The sequence below is a fragment of the Dipodomys spectabilis genome, unplaced genomic scaffold (assembly GCF_019054845.1).
Source record: "Dipodomys spectabilis isolate Male_0828 unplaced genomic scaffold, ASM1905484v1 ptg000197l, whole genome shotgun sequence".
Lineage (NCBI taxonomy): Eukaryota > Metazoa > Chordata > Mammalia > Rodentia > Heteromyidae > Dipodomys > Dipodomys spectabilis.
This window is the reverse complement of record NW_024870874.1, coordinates 9,296,048-9,314,674: the sequence shown is the minus strand read 5'-3', so window position 1 is coordinate 9,314,674 and position 18,627 is coordinate 9,296,048.

Genomic DNA, 18,627 nt, shown 5'->3' with positions numbered 1-18,627 from the left:
ATATCTATATCTATATCTATATATATCTTCATATATATATATCCATATATTGTTGGTTGTGGGGCCTGAACTCTGAGCCTGGATGCTGTCCCTCAACTCTTCAGTTCAAGGCTAGCACTCTACCATTTGAGTCAAAGCACCACTTCTGGCCTTTTCTGCTTATGTGGTCCTGAGGAATTGAACCTAGAGCTTCATGTATTCAAGGCAAGCATTTTACCACTGAGCCACCTTCCCAGCCCTGCTTGGTATCTTTGATTGTCATAAGAAAGTAAAAATGAAAATCAGAATTTGAGACGTCACTACAAACTTTCAGTTTGTACAATATAATTCATATGTCTGTGAAGATAACAAACTAGTACTAAAATAATAGAAAATCTTACTGCAGTCTATCACCAATCTTAGGTCATTTCTATATTACCTATTGATTTGATGAAAAAATATAGCAAAAATAATGGAACTCTACTACCACTTGGAACAGTGACTGATAATAAAGGTTACTGACTGGCAAAGAGCATATTCTTGAAAATCATGCCAGAAACTAAGTTATAAATCAAAGAAGAACGAGGGGCACTGGTGAAGGATTTGCCAGTCCTTGGGGAAGCTGTCTCTAATTATAGCAGAATCAGAGCCTCAAAGAATAAAATGGAAAGCTTTAAATTTCTTCCAGTTTCTGATAATAATGTCTTGTAACAAGAAAAGCAAATATATTTCTTTATCTACCCAATTTATATATTCATACATCTTACCAGAACAGCAGCTTGCTTCCTCTCTCTTTCCTTTCCATTCCTTCCTCTCTCCCTCCTTGCCTCTCTCCCTCCCTACTCCCCTTCCTTCCTTCCTTCCTTCCCTCCCTCCCTCTCTCCCTTCCTCCCTCCCTCCTCCCCCCTCCCTCCCTCCCTCCCTCCCTCCCTCCCTCCCTCTCTCCCTCCTTCCTTCCTTCCTTCCATATTTCCATATTTCTTCCTTCCTTCACTAGTAGTTCAGTTTCCATTTATTCCATTTGGGAGCTTATGTGGACACATAGGCTTGTTTCACAAAAAATATGTGCAATCAGACACAGTCAGTCAATGCAAACTCAATGGAAGTTTGCACAGTTGTATGCTGTAGGTTACAGTGGCTCATGTACTATTTCTGAAAATGAAAAGAGCTTCATATTGCTTTGAAAATTCCAGTAACAAAGTGTCATCATTGAATAAAACAAAGCTCTTTACTTTCAGCAAAATCACGTTAGACAAATGAACCTTAAACAACAGAGAGCAAAAATAATTTACCTATTCTGTGCATGTCAAGCTTAAGCTGTGCTGCTTCTCTTTCCCTTTTATGATTAGCAACAGAGAACACCTGTTTTTTTAATAAAAAAACAACGAGAAATACTCAACATAAAAGGTAAATTATCAATGATGATAAATAAGAAGAAATAAGAAAACTTACTGTGTACTGGCAAAAATTTCAAGAATATTGACTTAAAAATAGATAGGAAGCAGGGTAGCACAAAGTATTCAAATACAAAGGAATTTGGTAAAAATGAGAGTACAGAGAGAATGAATCTCATTCTCAGAGAGAATGAAAATTATCTAAAGGCAACAAAAATCCTCTAAATTTGATAACTTTTTGCATGAAAATGCTATAAAATAGAGCCAGTTATGAAGATAAAAGCTGTAAGAATATGTAAGAATACCTGTCATAATCAAGTAATTAAGACAATTCTAAATGAGTAAGCACTGGAGTGAAAGAATATTTGTTCAATAGACATGTCTATTTATAGTGTAGAAATAACCAAGGATAAAATGTGTCCATGAAAAGAACAGAAAAACATGGTCAAAAAACAAGAGTCAAATGATTTCAAATTATGTACACATAAAAATATAGTGTTCTGTATGCAACAAGAATATACACATAATAAAATATTCTATAATAATTGAGTTAAACAGCTGTGGTTTTTATCTATAGAACTTGACAGTCTAACCAAATGATTTTATTTTAGAGTATTTTTAATGAAAATTACACTAATGATAACAGAGTGAAGAAAAATAAATGAAAATATTGAAATATCTATTTCAAAAATAAAATGAGAATATACTTTATAACATATATTAATATAAATTGTGAAATTCTACTCCATGAAGTTGATTTGAGCAAAAGAAATAATACAAGGGTAGCTGAATGATTAAAAAGTTTAAAAAATATTGGAGTTATTTCTTTTTAAATAAGCTTATTTCTAAATAGCTGTTATATTAGTCTGTATTGTCAGAAATTAAGTTGTTTAATATGTCAAATGATCCTTTTGTGTGTATTAGTTTTATATTAATGCCATGAAAAATTGTTTCAATTTAGTTGCTTAAATCAACATAAATATTTCAAATTCTGGAGGTAATGAGTCTAACAGAGAGACTTTTTGTCAGCACAAAATCAAGGTTCTTTTTCAGGTCTGTTATGTTCCTTGCTTGAGGCTGTGGGGAAATCCACAGATCAAGGTCCTGGTGAAATCCACTCATTTTTCTAACCAGCTGTCAGCAAGCATCAGCCTTAGCTTCCCACATTCCTTGGTCTGTTCCTGTTTTCTCCACTCTCAAAGCCGCTCATCATGGACCAAATCCTGGTTAGATACACAATAGAATGTCCCTTGCTGATTTTTCTTACTTCTCCTGTTTCATGGGACACAGTACGTTAGACTGATCCTACCTGGATAATCCAAGACAATCTTCTATCTTAATGTCAGCCAATAAGAAAACATAATTCCTAGGCAAAAGCCTTTCACAGCAGTGTTCATGTTTTCCTTTGGTTGAAGAACCAGGAGATAATAATATTGGGAGTATGTATCCATAACTTTGTCACAATAGTTTTTTTTTAATTTTCCTCCACTGGAATTTGATTTTAAGACCTTGTACTTGCTAGGCAGAAGCTCTTCCACTAGAACTATGCTTTCAGAAAACTTTGCTATAGGTGATATTTTATATTAGCTTCTAATGGTTTGGTTATTTTAATCCCTAAAATGAATTGTAATAATGCATAACAGTTTTGTTCTGAAGGTATTCTGAAGGTGAGGGCTTCTGACTTACGAATCATTCACAAGAGAAGGAAAACAATGCCTAAAACCATTTAGGGGAAGTGGTAGATAAAAATGTAGGTATCTTTGTCAGTATTCTAAATTTGTATTTAGTCATTTCATATTTGTAATATGTTTTTAGATGTATATCATATTATATTATTAACATAGACAAGTGCTTGAAACAACTCTAACAAAATATGTCAAGAATTTATTAAAAAACTAAGTCAAAATAAATATAAGAATATAACAGAAATCTGTATTAGGATATGGATTTTTAGTATATATATATATATCTTTAATTTTAGAAATTCAAATTAAAATGTGGTTTCTACAACTTCATACAGTTTTCAATCTGCAAATAATCTGGGTGGATTAAAGCATTTAAAAGCCAAAAGAAAACTTTATAAAGTAAATTATAAGGAGATATTAATCACATCATCATGATAGGGAAGACATTGGAATGTAACTCATAAGAATCAAAATCAAATATGAATTTTTATGGTGAAGCTCATTTTATCCAAAATTAAAACAGGTAGTCAAGAAAAAAATTAAATAAACACTTGTAACATGTGTACCTATTTTAACTTCCAGAGATTATTTTTTGTCTGATTTTTTCTCTACTTTTATATTTTCCACTCAAGAACTTTGTTCTACGAACTTTTTCCTCTTTTACCCAGATGGTCAACTTGTTGTTTTCTCTTTTGGATCATTTTTATTAGCTTAAAGAAGTTTGTGGAGTTTCTCTAAGTGAAAAGCAAAAGGATAAAAGTTTCCCCTGACCTTGCTTTGCTGACTGCTATTTTGGCATTGTTTTGCTTGTGTGTTGTGGCAACAATCCTTGAGTGGCTTTGCTATCCTCATCTGCACTCCTCCAATTCTCTTCAATCCAATTAGGTTTTTACCTAACCCACATTTTTTGACCCTTTCTGATTTCTGTAACATGTAACCTGTCACTCCTATCTGGTCTTTCCTGTCTCTCACAGTGGTAGTTGCCCACAGTTCAGAATATGATCCATCTTTCTTGTGTTTCCTCCATCAAGTATAACATCTCTGAGACAGCAATTCTAAGAATTTTATCTCCAGTTCATATTTTCGTCCTCAAATCAAGATTGTATATTTAATTGCCTTTTTGTTTTAAAGACTTTCTAATCGACTATACTTTGGGTAATACATATCCACCAGCATCCTTGCTAAATCTCATCTAACTCTATTTTCCATTTTTTCTGCTTTTACTCTGGCTCCTTAAAATCTATTCACAAGTGAGTAGCCAGCATACAGAGACACACTGTAAAGCTCAACTTCAAGTGACTCTTCTCAAAAGCATTATTTCTTAGTTCCTATTCATGGTTTTAAGTGACTCATCCCAGCAAACGTGAAGTGTGCTGTGGGATGCCAATAGACATTGTCTCTCAACACTGTCTCCTTGACTCCTTTCCCACTGTTTGTGTCTTTCTTCAACATGCCAGCCAATATACTACCTGAGCCTTTGTTTCAAGTGGTAAAATACATGATGGATGTATAATTGAAGTTTTATTATAAGAAAGCATTCACTGTATTTTATATATAATCAATTATATAATAATGATTGCAATCAAGCAGGATACAAAATACTGGACAAGGACTGTAGACGCAGATGTAATAACAGATGAAATGTCAGTGATAAGGACCATATGCTCAGATGGATGGATCATTGTGTGATTCTTGCAGTTTTCCTAGACAAGTTGATAGTTCATCTCAGAAGTCATATTATTATTAATGTTCCTTAAATGTTTCATCAGTGTAGGCTATATATTAAAATAAAAAATTCTGTGCCTGCAAAACTTTCCAAACAAGCATTAATCACACCATTGGAGATTCACTTATTTCACAAATTATTAATTTTAAAATAAATAGAAATACAATACTTCAAAGCCACTCAAAATACCATTTTGAAGAATACTGAATGATTCATACTATGAAAAGAAAATGTAAATCGTATGTGTGCATGTATTTGTTTGTGTTCTTATGTTTTTATGCATTTACACATACAAAATAAATACAGTTAAAATGCTCATTGTTGCCTCCAAGTAATGATAATCATTGTTATCTTAACATGTAATCTTTATCCTTTGCTGGATTTATAAATTTAAAAATAAACATTAGTAGTTTAATAACTTTAAAATTAAAATTCTATGAATTTACCTGCATTATTTAATTTTTGATTATTATCTACAAATTATATGATACTGATAATTCTGGATTTGAATTAAAACCCAAAATAGTGCTGGCATGATCACTTATTCCTATAACCCAAGCTACACTGTGAACACACATGGGAGGATTGAAATTTAAGGCTAACTTGGCAAATAATTAGTGAGACCAAGTCTCAAAGAATAAGTAGGTTGTCAATTCAGCCTATAAACCCATATACGAAGGTAGTGAATATAAGGATCATGGTCCAAGAATATTCCAGACAATATCTGAAAAATAGCTAAGGCAAAAATCTGGAAATATGGTATGGTGAAGTGTTAGTATGTTGCCTAGAAAAAACATGTTTAAAACTAGTGTAGATAAAATAAGTGAGTCAAATTAGACTAATGAAAAGCACACATCAAAATCAGTAGATTGAGGTGTTTTTTTTCCAAACTTAGGTAGTGGTGATAAGCCAAGTTTTAGAAAAACAGCAACTTTGCATTAATATTTAGTATCTCTGACATGGTGTTAATATTAGCATTATTGCCTATGTTCCCCAAATCATGCATTAATTGATTCATGCAGATGTCATGTGATCCATGACATTCATGAAGATGTAATATATGCCCACTGGGTGTCCTATGTTCTGCAGATATCTGTGTGTCATGAACTTTCACACAGACAGATTCTGAATTCTGATAGATTTCTTCCACCCAAGTACATGCTTCATCACTACAACATATTTCTTCTATATAAACATGTTTTGAAAAAAAACTAAAAGTTTTATTTCCTTAGTTTTTAAAACAATCATCATTCTACAAAGTAATCGATTGAAATATCAACTGCATAAAAAGCCTAAGAATTTATATGTGTTGTAAGTAATTCAATTAAAACCTAACTTGTCTGGATGAAATATTTCTTTCCTATATTTCATTTTTCTGTGGCCACTAGCTTAAAGTGTACCTAGAAAGTTACCAAACACAAATCTATCCTTTGCATTTGGTAATAAGAAACACTTTCCAGTTCGTTACTTTCCACATTAAGTTTCATCTCAGCTTGGCACCAGAATATCATATACTATCCAGAAATCTACAAGGAAGTAACAAACATTAATTAAGTAACACAATGTTCTGTAAGAGAAAACATCATTATCACAATCCTAGAACTGAATAGATTATCGAACAGGAAAAATAATGATGGGGAACTCATTTTGAACTAATCAGAAGGGAATAGGTTGCCAACTTGAATGCTTTCAGTTCATTACCTTACTCAAAGGACTAAAGGCTGAGCCTGATGGGCACTGTTTTGAAGAAAAATATCCAGTATCCTATTTACCTTATCACTTAGTTTAGAATATACACAGCCTGTTATAATGTCTTTTATGCAGTTTTGTAAATTGTTTATGGAAACAAAAATACTATGTCAAATTATTTTTTCATTTTTATACATTATTATTATTGTAAAGTGATGTACGGAGGAGTTACAGTTACATAAGTCAAGAGTACATTTCTTTTTTGGACAATGTCACCCCTTCCCTCTCTCAGTTTTTCCTTCCTGTCGTCCCCACCCACAAGTTGTATATTGAGTACCATGGCTTCATTTCTTTATCCTTTGTCTCTCCATTTGTATGCAGCACTTACCCTCCCAAAGACAGAGAAGCAAACAAATGAGCCAAAAAGAAAACAAAACAACAGCAAAGAAAAACCTATTATTTCTATTTGTTGGAGTTCATTTTTTTCTTTTTTTATTGTGAAAATACCGCACAGAGCTGTTACAATTACATAAGCAAAGTAATGAGTCCATTTTTTTTATTGTGAAAATACTGTACAGAGGGGTTACAATTACATGGGCAAGATAATGAGTACATTTCTTACCAAGCATTGTAGCCTCCTCCTTTGTTTCCCCTTCCCATCCCTTCCCATCCTCCCCCCCACCCCCCCACCCAATCCTCCCCGCCCCCCCCACCCCCCCACCAAAGTTGTAAAGTTCGTTTTTCGACATAACAACTTGTACATCTCATTGTTGCAATGGGTCCACCTGTATCCCTATTTAAACGATTTGTTTTTTCCCTTCCCCTCCACAAATTATACCGACATCAAATACAGTGAAAGCAGGGGTTATACTGTGGGGGAGGGACATACAAAGCAACAAAGAAATAATCCTATAAATGTATTAGAAACAATCGCATGAAAGAAAAAAAAAACATTTGAATACATATCTTAGGGTTCATTTCCCTAACATCACTTTATCTGACCTTTTGAGTACATTTCTTATCAAGCATTGTTGGCTCCTCCTTTGTTTCCCCTCCCCATACCTGCCCTTCCCCCCTCCCCCGCCCCCCCCCCACTCCCTCCCCTTTACAACCAAAGTTGTAAAGTTCATTTTTCATTTTGACAAGTATTATTTTCTATGATCCGAGACACTTAGGCATTGTGCCTTTACGTTCCTCCCCATGAATATCCTCCTTCGGTCTCACTGTTTGTGAATGCCTAAATTCTAGTGTAATTTGTCATGTCCTGGTGTATCTTAGATCTAGCTTCCACATAGAGAAAAAGCATATGTAGTTTGTCTCTCTGAGATCTGCTCACCACAATTAACACGAGTTGTTCTAGGTTCATCCACATTTATAATTTTTTAAAAATTTTAAAACTCAAATCTCATCCATGAAACAGTCATAGAGAAAACTATTTGAAATACAGACACATACAAAGCAATGACTAAAAAGTCATGGAAATAACAAAATTTCCTAATTCCTAGGTAAATTATGGGACATGATAATTTTAAAATCTGATACAAGGAGTAATGTTCGCATTATCATTAAAGAATATCACACATGAAAACAACACAAAGTTGAGGAATTTTTTACTTTATTGCAATAAAAATGTCCTTTCTAGGTAAGAATCCTTTTTTACCATATTTTAATTACCATCAATTAACCTACAGATGTTTTTTTCTGACATGTCCATATTTGTAAACAACATACTTGATTAGGCCCACACCCTCCCTATCACTTTAGTTATTGCTCTCCCTTCCTCTACCAATCTCAACAAGCATCATTATTCTATCTTCACACATTAGGTATATATTTTGAACATGTTCATCCTCCTTCATCCACTCTATTTGCCCTTTCCTCTTAAACTAGTATCCCAATCCCCAGACATGACCTACATTATATTTCTGTCATTCATGCTTTTAACTGTGTATTACTGTTCAGAGGAGTTACATCATAGTATTTTATTCATGAATTCATAGTATTTTAATCAGATTGGTCTCTTTGCTTACTCTCATTTTCCCTATACCCATATACTCAATATTCTTCAACAGTTTTCCTTGCATTTCATTATCTTCATTCACAAATGCAATGTATTTTGGTATTTCTTTCACTCTCAAACATTACTTTTCCTTCATTCATCCAAGAGTCTTACACAATTACTATCTATCTATCTATTATCTATCTATCTATCTAACATCTATATTATCTATACATATATATGTATGTTTAAATATATATTTAACTTTTATTTGTAAAATCTACTCATAAAGGAAAACATGGGACTTTTTTCTTTAATTATTGACCAAGGAAATCACCTTTATCATATTCTATTTGTTTCTTCAAGTATCCCAGGGTCAATTAATGATCCTTACATTTGGAGGAAAGTTTTAAAAAAATGCCACAATAAATAATTTGTGCCCAATAAATGAATTTAGAAGCAAGCATATCTCCTCTGGTTTATTATATAATTTCATTGCAATTAATTTTGTGTAATCTTATCTCAATCTCTGTCACCTTTTGTGTCTTTTTCAATATAAAAATTTTCCCATTGTACTTATTTTCCATTTGCAATACATTTCAAAGGTAAAATGGAAGTAAGGGGCTTAGCTTTATCTCAGGTAGCACATTGCATTTGCATTTTTTATAGCTCTCTGTACTAGGAGAGATATATTGTATTTTCATGAAAGGTAGTTTTAGAATTACTTCATTCCTTTTAAGCACAAGTAGGTGAAAAATGCTGAATGAAGATGAGATTGGTCATTAAGCCATGGAATATGCAGTGGGTATTCTAATGCTTTTCTGTGTTGGGTTATGCCATCCATAAAAATAGTTTCTCAGTTAATTTCATTGCCTTTTCAAAAATGCTTGACAGGTGCCTGATATGTTAATATGAGATCTTGAGAATGTGCATATTTGCTCAGTTATGCTGTAATAAAGTTAGGATTGTCCTATTAAATACTAATTTAAACAGGTCACTGAGAATTCTAAACTGGTTAATATGAATAAAGTTATTCTCCTAAAGGAGAGCAGTTGATATTGTAAAGTATTACACTTAAAAAGAAAAGTAAATTGATTTTTACTTAAAAATTAGAGTACTCAAAATGTGCAAACTGTTCTTCCTCCTTGAAAGCTTTTATCTGAAAAAATTCCTAGCAGTATTGATCATCGTTCATCATCCTTCATTATCTAAGATAATACATATATACAGTCATTATTTTAGAGACTATTCCTTAGGACTCAGGTACATGATTTTGTGAAAATAATGCCAAGTGATTCTTTTTCTTCTTTAAAATATTGCTAATTATTATATGGCATGTAATTAGTATATAATCACTCACTTAATCCTCAGTGAATCCTGCAAAGTAGATATTATAATATATTTAATGTCATTAGATGTATATATTATAAAATATAAAGTGAACTTTAAAATCATATTTGCCCAAAGTCCTAATAAGTAAGTGGCAAATTTGTTCTTTAAACATAATATTGGATATGTCTTGGTAAGTAAATGAAGTCTGTGAGTATCAGTGGTATCAGCATGGCTAGGGGTAGATTCCTATGGTTGACAAAGCTGAAACTCTGATAATATGAATTCAGTAGTCAGTATTCAACAGGAAACTCTTAGGGAATGACTTTAAGACTTAAGCAATAAACATAGTTGTGCTGGTAGCTATGGTATGTTCTTGTTTGTGATCATTCTGGTAAATGCCCAAAAGTGGGATTGCTGGGTCATAGGGGAGCTCTATGTGAAGTCTTTTGAAGAACTTCCACACTGATTTCCAAAGTGGTTGAACACCTTTACATTCCCACCAACAATGCAATAGGGTTCCCTTCTGGCCACATCCCCTTCAGCATCTATTGTTATTAGAGTTCTTGATTATAACCATTTTAACTGGAGTGAGGTGGTATCTCAGTGTTGTTTTGATTTGCATTTCTTTTATGGCTAGAGAGATTGAGCATTTCTTCATATATCTATTGGCCATTCTTTCCTCTTGAGAAAAGTTTCTCTGTAAGTCTTTAGCCCACTTATTTATTGGGCAGTTGTTTCTTTGAGACTCTTGTCCATTGTATGGCTAATGGAGATCTTCTCCCAATCTGTGTGTTTTCTATTGATCTTTCTAGTTATGTCCTTTGCCATGCAGAAGCTCTGCAACTTCATGCAATCCCATTTGTCCAACCTCTCTTTGATGTTGTGTTTCTGGATCTCTATTAAGAAAATTTTGGGCTGTGCCAAGGAGTCCTAGGGTTTCTCCTATTCCTTCCTCTAATGTTTTCAGGGTGTCTGCTTTGACTCCAAGTTCTATAGCTACCAGCAAAACTATGTTTATTGTAGCATTATTTACCATAGCTAAGATATGGAGCCAACCCAGATGCCTCTCAGTAGATGAATGAATCAAGAAAACGGAGTCTCTCTCTCTCTCTCTCTCTCTCTCTATATATATATATATAGATACTTATTTATACACACACACACACACACACACACACACACACACACACACACACACAATTGAATTCTATGCTTTCATTATACAGAATGACATTGCCCCATTTGTTAGGAAATGGAAAGACTTGGAAAAAATTATATTTTTATTATTAATAAGTTTTTTATTGTGAAAATACCATACAGAGGGGTTAAAATTACATGAGCAAGGTAATGAGTACATTTCTTATCAAGCATTGTTTCCTCCTCCTTTGTTTTCCCTTACTATGCCTGCCTTCCCATCTCCAGCCCCGCCGACTCCCCCCTCCAGCCAGATAAAGACTCAAATGGTTTTTCTTTCTTGCTATTATTTCTAACATATTTATAAGATAATTTCTTTGTTGCTTTGTATGTCCCTCCCCCATGGTATAACCCCTGTTTTCACTGTATTTTATGTTAGTATAATTTGGGGAGGGAAAGGGAAAAAATGTTTAAATGGGTACACAGCCTGACCCATTGTAACAATGAGATGTACAAGATGTTATGTTGAAAAATTATATTAAGTGAAGTAAGCCTGGCCCAAAGAAACATAGGTCCCATGGTTTCCCTTATTTACAATAACTAGTATATGTCTGAGACTAGCAAAAAAGTTCAGATAAGATGATGTTAGGTGAAATGAACCCCAAGATAAGGACACAAGTGGTTTTATTTTCTTGCTATTGTTTCTAACATATTTATAAGGTGATTGGTTGTTTTGCTTTTATGTCCCTCCCCCATGGTATAACCCCTGTTTTCACTGTATTTGATGTTGGTATAATTTGGGGAAGGGAAGGGAAAAAACAAATTGTTTAAATAGGGATACAGGTAGACCCATTGCACAATGAAATGTACAAGTTATTATGTCAAAAAACAAACTTTACAACTTTGGCTAGTGTGAGGGGGAGTGTAGTTGTGGAGATGAGAGGGCAAAGATGGTAGAAAAAAACAAAGGAAGAGGCAACAATGCTTGATCAGAAATGTACTCATTACTTTGCTCATATAATTGTAACCCCTGTATAGTATTTTCACACACACACAAAAAAACTTATTTAAAAAAGACATAAGCAGTGGTACTTGCATCTGAAAAGGGCTGACAAATTTGAAAAATAAACACTGCAAATTTTTTGTAAATTGTATTTTGTAATATCATTTACGCACTGTTGTATTCTGTATCTCTCATTGTTCCTATGTTTTCAGGAAATAATATTGTTTGCTATGTTTGGTGTATGAAAATCTCTCTCTCTTTCTCTCTTTCTCTCTGTCTTTATGCCATGTCCTCTCCTCCATTTACACATCTCATCCATATGTGATTTTGGATCACAATAATCATCATGATATGATACTTATGTTCAGTTTATATTATACTGTGGCTAATGATCAGGTTATAATTACGAGAGAAGAATTCACGCAGTACTTATGATGGTTCAGCGAAAAATCTGAAATCATTAAAAAGTTTGCACACAACAGAACAATCCTGTAAAATTGTAGAAACAAGCACTATTGTGACAATCGTGTCCAATGGCAATCGAAAGTATATCTTAGAGCAAAAAGCCTCTAGTACCCTGAGCTCTCAGTCTGGATGCAGCGATGTCTTTCAACACCTGTATATAATATCACTTATATATTTAGTACCAAAATATGCTTTCCCTGTGTGATACTTAGTTTTTCCCTTGTGGAATAAATAGTCAAATAGACGAAGTCAAATATCTTACAGAAAAGCAGTATAAGAGTAGCATTCATTTTACAGATGAAGCATTAAATACAAGAGTACAACGCCTGCTTGGGGAGCTAATTTACATTAGAATGTCCAAGGGATGAAGAGTGTTAGGAATCTGAAGAGTTCTTTGTCACTATTAGCTTAGAAATTGAGAGGATGGTATGAGTGTACTAAAAAATGAGAAAAATCCAAAAAATAATAATTCAAAAATTGCAGAAAAGATAAATATGGAAAGAAAATTCTAAAAATGTGGGAGATTCTTGAAAATTAATCCAGAACTACTAGATTGCTCCCTCTCTCTCACTCTCTCTCTCTCTCTCTCTCTCTCTCTCTCTCTCTCTCTCTCTCTCTCTCTCTCTCTTTCTCTCTTTCTGTGTGTGTGTGTGTGTGCTTTATTCACATTCCCAAAAGGATTAGGGAGGTTTTAGAAGCAGAATCTGCAGAAGGTCATCATTGTAAATGCACAAAAATCCTCTTATCTGAGCCTACTCTGGTTTCGGTATCTTATTTCCTGTAGAATTAAAATTAAATACTTGATTGATTAAAAAATTAAAACAGTGAAATTTGCCACAAAATTGTTACCAAACCAGCACTCTGAGTATAAAAGAGCGAGTGAGAGAGCGAGATAGAGAGCAATGACTAAAAATCTCTCTCTCCTTCAGTCTGAATAGTTTTCAAAAAGTGACTCGGGGCCAATGGCTCACATCTATAATCCTAGCTATAGCTATTCAGGAGTCTGAGATCTGAGCATAGCAGTTCAAAGCCAGCCCAGGCAGGAAAGTCCGTGAGACTCTCATCTCCAATTAACCACCAGAAAACTGGAAGTGGCTCTATGACTCAAGTGGTAGAGCGCTAGCCCTGAGCTGAAGAGCTGAGGGACAGTGCCCAAGCCCAGAGTTCAAGCCCCATGACCAACAAGAAAGAAAGAAAGAAAGAAAGAAAGAAAGAAAGAAAGAAAGAAAGAAAGAAAGAAAGAAAGAAAGAAAGAAAGAAAGAAGGAAGGAAGGAAGGAAGGAAGGAAGGAAGGAAGGAAAGAAAGAAAGAAAGAAAGAAAGAAAGAAAGAAAGAAAGAAAGAAAGAAAGAAAGAAAGAAAGAAAGAAAGAAAGAAAGAAAGAAAGAAAGAAAGAAAGAAAGAAAGAAAGAAGGAAGGAAGGAAAGAAGGAAGGAAGGAAGGAAGGAAGGAAGGAAGGAAGAAAGAAGAAAGAAAGAAAGAAAGAAAGAAAGAAAGAAAGAGAGAGAGAAAGAGAGAAAGAAAGAGAGAAAGAAAAAAAGAGAGAAAGAAAGAAAGAAAAAAGAAAGAAAGAAAGAAAAAGAAAAGGTGAGAACTTACCATGTTTGGTAGAAACTATTGAAATATTTAGGATTCTTGAACATGCAAAAAGTGTATTTTCATAGAAACTAGTTATACATATTATCTCATATGGCAAAAGATGTAATTCATCAAAATCATTTCCCTTTGTATTTTACCTGCACACAGACTAGAACATCATCCCAGCTTCAATCTCAAATTCAATATGTTCACGAAATTTAAGTCATGACTAGTGCAATGGAAGGATAGATGTTTTTGCCCAGACTGGGCTTTAAAATGATCTGGGTGTGCTTATCAATGTCTTACTGTCTTTCTTATTATTTCTTTCTTATTGTCTCCACTGGCAATGGCCAGCCTGAGATTGGGAGCCATTGTTGAATATGTGAAAGTGGTCAGTAGCGTGGGACTCTACATTACTGGTTGGAACAAGAACAAATCACTCACAACTTTTATGACCTGTCCTTTAATGCTTAACCTCGACTCTTTATTAGGGGAAAAATACATCATTTTGCTTTAAGTTTTTAACATTTTGTTACATCATTTCCTATGCATATATGTATTTGCCTCTTAGCTTAATTTAACTGATGCAGAATCTCAATTAACATTCTGTCCTATAGAACATTCACATTACAAGCAAATGCAACTTTGTTCTCTGTTAGCATTGTGTCTTCTTGATCTATTAAACTGCTTTAACAAATCAAATATTAAGTCCATGAACACTGATTTTACTTTAGAGGTAATGATGTTCTTAAATATGTATAAATGAAGTCTATAAGAATTATTTTTAACCTATGGGGGAAAATGACTTATTTTATCAAGGAGATTTATTTGAGATATCACTTTTTTGGTGAAATACCCTACTACCATTAATCATGTTCCAAACATATGAAATAAGGTTCTAACAATACTTCATTATAACTTTTAAAGTAATGATTCCAAATGAAAAAATTTAACATGGGCTGGCAAAATTCTCTTTTTTACTTCAACACATTTTAATATAATAGAATAAGACTTTGGTGCTTTTTTTTCTCAAGCAGAGTTATCAAAGCTATTCACATAAATGTTTAAACATTAAAAAATGTAAAACCTATTAATAAGCCACTGTGCTGTATATTATTAAAATGTCTTTTCATCTAATTGAAAATTATTGATACCAGTCATGATTCTAAAGTTACAAAACTCTTTGGAGTGGTTCTGAGGATCTCTGATTTATTAGCAGCATATATTATGCCATGGACACACAGGCACAAGGTTTCAGGCAGTCTGTCCTAGAAGATGTCCTATGGGATTTTCTCAGTATAAGCTGGGGCAAGTTCACTTCTTATTTGTCTTCCCATTTGTATAGATAAGAGAAACAGAAAAAAAGAAAGCTTAGAAAAATTCTTCAGCTAGCCATAGTCAAGATTCTAACATATCTCTGGAGTCTACTATGAAATAGACTTTAATTAAACCTTATTTCACTGCAAAAAATATATAAGCTTATCTGATCTATGGAAGGGAAAGGGAATCACAGAAACAGCAGGGCAAAGGAAAAACTAATGCAACAAAGATACTAGACACTATGTTGGAAATGACCTTTACAATTGGGGGAGGAGAGCAATGGGGATTGGTAAGCAGCATAAAATGAGGGAGAGAATAAGAGTATTTCAGAAGAAATGTACTCATTACCTTACTTCTGTAACTGTAACCCATCTGTTCATCACCTTTATAATAAATTTAAGAGATAGAGTAAGAAAGAGATAGAAAGAGATAAAACTTGTAAATCATTAATTTGAAATAAATTTTAAAAATAAGATATATTATTGTGTAAAGAAAATTCTATTGTTTTACTCAAGTTAGTGGTTACACATTGGGTTAGTCTAATTTACAACTCATTAGAGCCAATATATTATAGCATCTTAACTAAGTAAGCAAATTCTTCCTCTTATTCTTTAATTCACTTAAGATTAAAAGGTAAAGTATCTTGGTGATACTGCCAAGAATCTGGAAGATATTTTTATTCAGAAATGATAACCACAGAATCCTTTACTTAATATATTTTTTTCCAAGTCTTTCCATTTCCTAACAAATGGGGCAATGTCATCCTTTCTGATGGAGCCATAGAATTTCATTGTGTATATATACCACATTTTCTTGATCCATTCATCTACTGAGGGGCATTTGGGTTGGTTCCATCTCTTAGTTATGGTAAATAATGCTGCAATAAACATAGTTGTGCTGGTAGCTTTAGTATGGTCTTGTTTGTGATCATCTGGGTAAATGCCCAAAAGTGGGATTGCTGGGTCAATAAAAAAGAAGGGAAGGGATTTGGGTACTACTTTTACAGGAAGTCAACCAACCATTTCCAGTTCCATGAAACGAACTGAGAAAAATGTCTCACATTTGGAGCACTAGCTGAATCCTAACACATATGTGCTCACATATCCATAAATACCCATGCACAACCAACAAACAGTTCTCAAACTATTAGCTACTATTAATCTAATAATTTTGAGTTTTTACTTTTGCCCTCTTGTGTGAAACACAAAGAGGAATGAAAACATATTGTGAATTGACTACTAGTAGATATGAGATATGTTATAATTTACCTATTATTATTTGCCAGTTCACTGTACATATATAGATCTTGGAAGCAGAAGCAAAAGTCTGATTCTAGGTGTTAAACTAAGACTAAAAGTGGGAGGAAAATGAGGGAGGGGGTAACCCATTTGACAAGAAATGTACTCATTACCTTATGTATGTAATTCTAACCCCTCTGTACATCACTTTAACAATAAAATTAAATAAAAAAAGACTAGATTCTGCCTCTCTGACTACTAGTTAAAATAGATATATTTATCTCTTTATTTCATTGAATTACTGGAAAAGAAATAAACTAAAGTTTATGACAGATAAAAGGAGAAAAAGAAAAGGCAACAGAAATGGATGAAAATAAAGAAAAAAATATTAAAAATAAAAATTATTTATTTAGGGCTGGGAAGGTGGCTCAGTGGTAGAGCGCTTGCCTTGCATGTCTGAGGCCCTGGGTTCGATTCCTCAGCACCATATAAGCAAAAAGAAAAAAGCCGGAAGTGGTGCTGTAGCTCAAGTGGTAGAGTGCTAGCCTTGAGCTGAAGAGCTGAAGGACAGCGCCCAGGCCCAGAGTACAGGCCCCACGACCAGACCCCCCCCCAAAACAATTATTTATTTATAAATCAATAAACTAAATAATTAAATTTATATTTGATAAAAAAGAAAATGTAACACAAACTAATAAAAATGAAGACTATAATGGATAAAAATCTGATAAGTTCACGTTAAAAAATAAATAACCAAATGTCAAACTGAAAAGGTCATAATGTAAGATGGCTGGGTTAATGAGAACATATTTTGTCATGGAAGTTTTATAATCCATTAATAATATGGGAATTTGGAGTGGCATCGGTAGTGACATCTTTGACAATAAATTGTATCATGACCATAACATGGGGATATGAGAAAAACCATACGAGGACTATATAAATGTACCACTTGTGTAGGAGATCCACCAAATTGCAGAGTGGCTAGATCAGTATAGTTATCGTTAGGTAAACTTGTAAAGAAACAACCAGTGGGCACTTCTTTCAGCATTACCGAAGTCATAGAGAAAAAAGAGATAGACTAATGTGACCCTGAATGTTCATAATAAATAGGAAAAGAGAAGTCAGTTGTATTAAAAATAGAAAAAAATTGCAATGCTTGTGCATCAAGCTTGTTTCTATGATCATTATACAGATCTCCCTCCCTTTTCTTATTTTCATAATATGAAGAAAAACTGGTGCTTCTTCCTAAACAATACATTTCAGGAAATCTGGTAATATTACTAAAACAAAATGTGCTGAGTATATTGAGTGAATACTCATATTTATTTGCCACTGCCCAAAAAATGCATTTATGGATGAGCATTGGGTGTACAGACAAATGGATATTGATTTTAATTTTTAAAATGGGAAAAACAGGAGAGCACAAGTGTTTGTCAACAGGATGCCAATAAACAAAATAAAATATATCCAAGCAAACTAATATGTTGTTATTAAGTCATGTTTCATGGAGATGTAAATCAGAACAGTGAACATAGTCTAAGTCTATATCTTGATTGAATATTTGGTTGCATGGGAATTACATTTGTCAAAGATCTAATTGTCAAGTCTCCATATATTTCAATATGTTTATTTATCTCTCAATAAAGATAAAATATAAGAAAACAGTAACTATGGATACAAAATGTTATTTACCAAGGATGAAGTCAGATAGCTAAAAAAGGCCCATATCTTTCATACATGTTTTGCACTGTAGCTATAGAGCTATTCCATCCAATTGCTCATTCCCTCCCACAGTGATATCTTCGACAATAAATTGTTAAATATTATAGTGACCGTAACAGAAGTAATAACTCCAGGAAGTTATCCTGTTCATACTCACTTTTTCAGATGTACAAGTTACAACCCTTACTTAACCATTGACAGTTGAAAGTGGAGCATTTTGTTTGAGCCCTAAGCCTGTGGGATATGATACTATCCTCAGGTAGACAATGTAAGAATTGATTGAATTAGAGGGGATATGCTACTGTATCATTGCTTGCTTCATGTGTCGGGATGTTCTCCCAAGTTCTGTCAGAAATATTCT